This window comes from Crinia signifera, chromosome 4 (assembly GCF_055691185.1).
Source record: "Crinia signifera chromosome 4, ASM5569118v1, whole genome shotgun sequence".
NCBI classification, from domain to species: Eukaryota; Metazoa; Chordata; class Amphibia; order Anura; family Myobatrachidae; genus Crinia; species Crinia signifera.
In genome coordinates this window covers 160,890,744-160,898,054 of record NC_139220.1, presented here as the reverse complement: position 1 = coordinate 160,898,054, position 7,311 = coordinate 160,890,744, and the positions used below count along the sequence as shown (strand labels likewise).

Here is a 7,311-nt window from a genome sequence, read left to right as displayed (position 1 = left end):
TTACTTACATCCTCCAGATTATGGGCTCAATTCAGACCCATACGCAGGACTGCGAATTCCCAGCCCTGGCAATTGGTATGCAGTTACAATCCCGGCATTCAGAATCCCGACGCCGGAATCCCGACCGCCGAAATGCCGACACATTCTCCCTCCAGGGGTGTCCACGACACCCCTGGAGGGAGAATAAATTAGTGTGCCGAGCGTAGCGAGGCACCGGGCCCGCTGCGTGGCGATCCACGTCCCCCCCTTGTCGGCATTTCGGCTGCCGGGATTCCGGCGTCGGGATTCTGAACGCCGGGATCCCGACCGCCGGGATTCAATACTGAATCCCTGGCAATTATCGAAAACTACGCATGCTGGCCACTCATTCGCTCGGTGATTGACAGGCGCCACGAGCGTGGGGGTGTAACGCCACCATTTGCAGTCCAGTGAGCAAATCAGGCCCTATGTACTGTACATTTGGAAGTTTCTTGGACGTTCTGTAACCTGCATTGACTGCACTTTGAGCAGACAATGAAATAATAAATAAGGGCTCATTTACTTACATTGCTTCATGTGCATTAATTACACTAGATGAAGCAATGAATGCAAGGATGTGGTTGCAATCGTTTCGTGCAAACAATGTTCATAAATCAGCCCTACTGACACCTTCCAAATGCATTTTGGTTTAGGAATTCAGCTTGTTCTATTTTCTAGTCCATCAGGATTTATTACCTGTGTGTATAGTGACAACATGCTGACTTACACTGGGGACCAATGGTATCTATGGTAACAAAACCACTGAGCCTGCAGTTCAGTAAACAAGCACAGCTAGGGGTAGGAATATATCCATATTGTACCCTAACTTCTTTAATTGTGCTGTCTGCAGCTTAAGCTTTTCTGGATGGAGGTGAAAAGTTTATTTTAACAAGATATCTTTGGGGATGGTGGGTTTTGAGGACTTTCATTGAAACCAATATTTAAAAAAATAGGCTATGAGCATGAGCAATATTATTTATGTATTTATGTACAGTTTCTTATATAGCGCAGCACATTCCGTTGCTCTCTACAATTGGAAACAACATTGATAAGACAAACTGGGTAGAAACAAACCAACATGGAGGTATGAAGGTCAGATCAATAACAAATGGTGAGGGAAGCAATGTGCTAAATCATGCTGAACAGCAAATTGTTTCATCGTTGCACTCTGAGAAGATTACGTTTGTTTTCTTTTTTAATTTTTTAATTTTAGATCTCTTAGTTTAAAGGGAATATTGGTTCATTGACACATTTATTCATCAAAAAAATGAATTTCCCCACAAAATAATAGAAAAAAATGTGCAATTTCTATGTTTTTTTCTCATGCCTTGTAGTTTAAACTAAATGGCTTCCCAGTGTTTCACAACAAAGTAAAATGGCCAATTACCTATAAGATGTGTCCTTCACCTTTTAGCCTCCATGTTATGAGTCGTGTTACGGAGGGTACATACAAGCCTTCAGCTCCTGTGCCACTTGGCCAACGCAGAGCATAGCCTACCCCCCCCCCCCCCCCCCCCCCCCGACACACACACACACTCCTCCCTGAAAATTTGGATAAGGTTCGGATAAGGCTGGCATAATTCTAGTACAGGATCCTGGTGGTTATCTAGGGTCTGGGATTGTCATCCAGCAAAGCCCGGATAACCTTTGACCATCTAGTCTTACTTAGTATCGCTCCATGAGCATGCCCATATTCCCTATCTGAATAATCAATTCTATGTTAGAGTGTCAGTAGAAAATGCAGATACAGCTGCAGTCACACACAGAATGTGCACATGTGGCATGTCAGTTTAACGCTTACCATTAGGCACAACTAGAAGAGCTAAATCATGTATGAAAGCTGTGCTAATAAAAAATATTGACTTGACTGAATGAAAAAACAATATCCCCCCCAAAAAGGGAAAATATAAAACTTTTCCAACTAGGATTCAAACTCCTGGTTCTTTTATGCTAGTCCATGTTATTAGCTATATGCTATATCACTGGGTATATGACCTTCATTCTCTTTCAACCAATAAACAAAAATGCACACCAGTGTATATTTTTACATATAAGTACATTTTTAATATTTATTTATAAAAACAATCGATTGCTGAATAAATGTGATCCAATACATATAAAAACATTATTGAATATATAAAATATTATTTCCAAGCCCATTTTTTAAAAGGCCATTAGAATAAGAATTATTAAATGGGATGCAAATTTGCCGCCAAAAAATGTGATAAAGTGCAATGAGATGCAATATGATGCAATTTTTAGACCCAGTAATGTGCGATTTCCAGCGCAGGTCATGTGCAAATTACTGACCAACCGGATTGCAAATTACTACACTGCCTCTGCATACCAAACAACCCCCTAAACTATTGGCCCACCTAAGTCCCCTACAATATGCATCACACCCCCTATATAAAGGGGTACCTTTGAAAGGTAGTAAGGTGAAGACAATGGACAAGAGAGGAGGAATGTCAGGGAGTGGAGGCATGTCTGGGAGTGCATGTGGCAGAGGCAGCAGGGGGCCAGTCCCAGCCAGCAGTGTCAGAGGGAGAGGCAGCACTTTGCCAGGCAGCATGGGCCCAACAAGGCCCGGGCCAGGGAGGAGCCAGGAGGAGCAGGCACAGCAAGAGGAGGTGGAGGACCCTATTGCCTCCCTACCTTAACCCCTCACACAGGAGGACCTGTTCACAACACAGTCCGAGGAGGAGATGCAGGAGAGCCACATCTCAGAGGTAGACTGGCCTGTGGTGGAGGGAGATGGAACTGAGGAGGAGGAGCGTGATGCCGCACAGGAGGAGGAGGGGGACATTGGCGCTGAGGAGGGTGAGGACGACCCAGAAAGTGGCTGCACCCAAAGTGGCCGCAAGGTGCGCTTCTCATATGAGGAAAATGCGGCCCTCATTTGCGCCATAGTGCCTGTACTTGGCAGGCTGCTGGGGAAACACAACAACAGGACCACTGTGCAGCGGAAGAGGGCCATGTGGGACTCCATCACTGCAGCAGTTAATGCCGTAAGAAGCCACAAAAGAAGTTTAAGAAATGTTAAAAAAGATTTAATGACATCAAAAGACTACTCAAAGCCAAGATGGCTACAAAAATAAAAGAGGCCAGCCACACTGGGGGAGGTACCAGCCAACCGGTTACATACACATAATATGAAAAACAACTTAAAAGAATCATTCCACCAGCGGTCCTTCCAGGGCTCCATATTGCTGACACCAATAGGCCACCAACGCCACCACCAGCTGGTAAGTGTTTCCACGTTTTCTCTTACATTAAGCTTTGCAATGTTTTTATCCGATAATGGTTTTAATCTTTACATAACAATAGTGCTGCTGTGGCACTACACATCCCAGCAAGGTCGCTACATGTAAATGTACTGTTCACAAAGCTCAATTATTGGCTAAGCTGGATCATGTAGTTCCACAACTGCTGGTATTGTTCAAATGCCTAGCAAATGATGTTACAGGCACATATTGCTGAGGGACAAAACATTTTTCAAATACAGTAATAGCATTATCGGCTCCATTATGTGCATTTGTACAGTCAATAATTTTGCCATCAATATGTTTAAAATATGTGGTTCTATAATATAACCACACAATAATGGACACACATCATTGATAATCCTGAGCCATGTGTGAGAAAGGGAATGTAATGATGCATGCTGGAATTAAATATAATCCTTGCAATATTTGTAACTGCTGTCCGCCATTTTTTGCAGCTCAACATTTCCAAAGTGCTCAAGCACCACACACAGGCCGACGCGTATGTCCGGATTCAGAGGCTGCAGGTAAGAGAATAAAAAAAAAACATTAATCATACAGTACACACATATGTAACATGCAGAATACACTATAGTGCTATGTACACAACCCCTCCCGTAACCAAATCTAGCTTATTTTTAACTATAATGTTATACCAACGTGTAAAACCATGTTGAGATCTGAACACATGCACAATAAATATATGTAATATAGGGTAATGGGCGGCCAAATGGCACATTGCAGATCTTCTGTGCATGGCTTTGAGAAAATGAAACCCACTACATAGCAAGGGAAGCATTCATTTACAAACAACCCCAGCAGACAAATCTACCATCATAGCATTAAACAATATGCTGTTGATCTTATTTTACTGTACACTACCCATTATTATGTGCCATACCAAAAGAAACTCCTTAAATGCACAATCACACTCATGTTGGCATTTCATATTTTTCACAGGCACATCACAACAACTGGTGCAAACATCCGACCAACCCCAAATGATGGAAGAGGACACATGAATCATTCTTCTCCCAATAGAATCATTTTCATCTGAGGAGGAAAACACACAGCCAACCGTCACTCAAAGGCCCTCAAATGTAATGACAACCCAAAAAACACCAGCCATCCAACCACCCCCTACACCATCTACAGCAGATAAAATAGCACGCTCTTTACATTCCTTTAAAGAAAAACAAATTATATTTATGGAGACACAAAGCCATCAAATGGGCATCATGTAAGGATACCTAAGAAACAGCTTTCAGCAACTTAAAAAAAGTGGGCAGCAGTGTCCTTGCAAGTGTGGGCACACAAGTTAGAATGGCTGCCTCTCTGGACACGCGTCTGGGTGAGATCAGCCCATATAGTGCTTTGGTCTCTCTGCAGACCCAATTAAATACCCAAGAGCAAAATTTATTAGGGGCAGCAACTTCCACAATTAGCAGTGTGTCAAGTACACCAATGAGCAGCTCCCCAACTTCTCCCCCACGTAGGAGTGTGCAAACCAGGGGTGGGCTTGGGACAGGGGCAAAGGGGGGCTCTGCGTGTACACAGATAAAAAAAGAGCAATGTATTATTGTTCACAAGTTGTGGATTAATATTTTCTGTTTGTACAATTGGTACATGTAATAATTTCATGGAATTATCATTCCTAAATTGTTTCGATGCATACTTTAGTAAACACGTTAATTTACGGTAGCATGTGTCTGTGGTTTTTCCCATCATATCTAACTGTACTATTGGGTTGTTTTACCTCCAATGGTCTCATCCTTTTATTTATTTTTTATTTTTAAATATAGTGGTTGTTAGTTTATTTATTGTCATGTACTATTGTATTCACTTACCAGCATGTTCACACCAAAGGACACCTCAGGTTTCCCTTCATTTCTCAGTGGGGTCCCCTTACTCCCTTAAACATTGGTTAGATTGTTAGGTAATTGCTTTATGTGCATTTTATGTCAACACACTTTGACAACATTTACATTGTAGGATATTGAAACTAGGCAATTACCTGAGAAATACCGCTTTATAATGTCAGTATGAATCAGATCCCCCCTCTGCATAGTCCTAACTACCCTAGGTTGTGTAGCTTCAGCACGACTGCTGCATTGCCATCCTCCACATAATGTGGTTGGGCCAGGGCAATGTTATGTAACATGCAGCAAGCCTGGACATTATGAAACTATAGCACAGGGTTAACTTGATAAAGCAGTTGCTAATTAGTGGTTCCCTAAACATGCATACACATTAGTTGTCCTTAGTGAAATCACCTTTGTAAGTGTTTTTGGGTCACATGCATTCCTAACCCAACTGAATACACTAACAAAACACTACAGAGGAGTGCAAAATCTTTTATAAAACACATACATTGTGAAAAAATATTTACATAACCAAAAGTGTACTTACCAAGCAGCCAGCCCTCCGACATCTGCTGGTCCTGGAAGCGGTCCCAGAGGGCTGAGTGATGCAGAATATGGGCATCCTGGTAGTTCCCTGGATAGCCTGCCACCACACTGAGTATTCTCAGGTTGGCATCACATACCACCTGCACAGTGTCGTAACTATCGAGGGTGCAAGGGATGCAACTGCTATGGGGCCCGGTGGCTGGGGGGGCCCGAGGTCCCACCATGTTATTTTTTTTTATTGTTGGGGCACACTGGTGCCCTCGGGAACACTCTACCTTGTGCCCCCTTCAGTGCCTATTACTCGCCAGCGACGGGTATTAAGAGCAGAATACCTGGTGCTGAAAATGGGAGCCCTGTGATGCCGGGGAGAGGGAGATGATCAGCGCTGCCAGCGATCGGGAGCTGGCGTCCCGGCAGGTGAGGGAGCCCTCACATTCAGTCAGCCCTGCAATGCCGGGGGAAGCAGTTTTGCACTGCTGGTGCCGGGGATCAGAAGACCTGGTGCCAGTGAAAGGGACCCCTCAGCCAGCCAGACTGCAATGTTGGGGAGCCCTCAGCCAGCCAGGCTGCAATGTCGAGGAGAGGGAGGTTCTGTAAAATATCAGAACATACTATACAACAAGGGATAAGCTACTATAAACATAGGTTAAAATAGATGGACGCAAGTCTTTATTCAGCCTCACCTTCTATGTAACTATGTAACTATGGATACACAGCTGAAGACCCCATGCTGGAGATGGGAGCCCAGTGATGCCGGAGACAAGCAGTTTTGCACTGCTGGCACCGGGCATCAGGAGCTGAAGACCCGGCACTGGAGATGGGAGCCCTGTGCTGCTAAAGCTACATATCGTGCTACTTGGACTCCGTCTCTACCCATTTCTCTCCATGGCACCCTCTCTCACTCCATCTCTACCCTTTTCTCTTCTGAATAGCACCGTAAGAGAGCTATTCAGAGCTGGGGCTATTCCAGCAATCGGGATGCCAAGTACTAACTAGTGGATTTCGGCCTACACCCCAGGAGAGGTATGAGCAGAAATCTGACAAAACTACAGTATCTCAGCAATGCTGCTTTGTGCCATAGTGCAGTGTAAACAGCATTGTGGCAGGGCACATTAGTTGGAGAATGCCAGTACTTGTGACTAAACACCAGAGAGTACCGGCATCCTCCAACAAAACAGCATGCTGATTCGACTAGCTATTGGAGCTCCCTCCTGGCGCTATTCATAGTGTGCTGAATTAAATTGATACCCCCAATAGGCATTGTAGTGGAAAGGCGAGGGTGCCCTTTCAAAATTTTGCTATGTGGCCCACAATGTACTAGTTACGCCCCTGCACCTGCATGTTAAGGGAGTGCTGCCCACACCGATTGACATAGACGTGGCCCCTAACGTGCGGGGCCCGAAGCCCAATGTGGGTGCAATCTATGGCTCCCAGAACATTAGGAAATTCTGAGAGCCAATAGAAAGCCACCTTAAGGTCCTGCCACTAGGCCTCACAACGTGGGAATCTAATATACGTAGGCCACAACTTCTTAAAAGCATTTAACACTTGAGAAAAATGTTTTGAGAAAGTGGCTTGTGAGACCATTAGGTCACAAACTGAGTAGAGCCTGTGGCCAAGAA

General features: G+C 44.3%; 1 long non-coding RNA gene across 1 annotated transcript; it reads left to right on the top strand.

The window, feature by feature from the left end:
- The first annotated feature begins 1,546 nt into the window (after positions 1-1,546).
- Positions 1,547-4,982, top strand: LOC146074593 (uncharacterized). Its single transcript, XR_014473437.1, has 2 exons — positions 1,547-3,808; positions 4,242-4,982. It is a non-coding gene; the product is annotated as an uncharacterized LOC146074593 (long non-coding RNA).
- Positions 4,983-7,311: the final 2,329 nt, after the last annotated feature.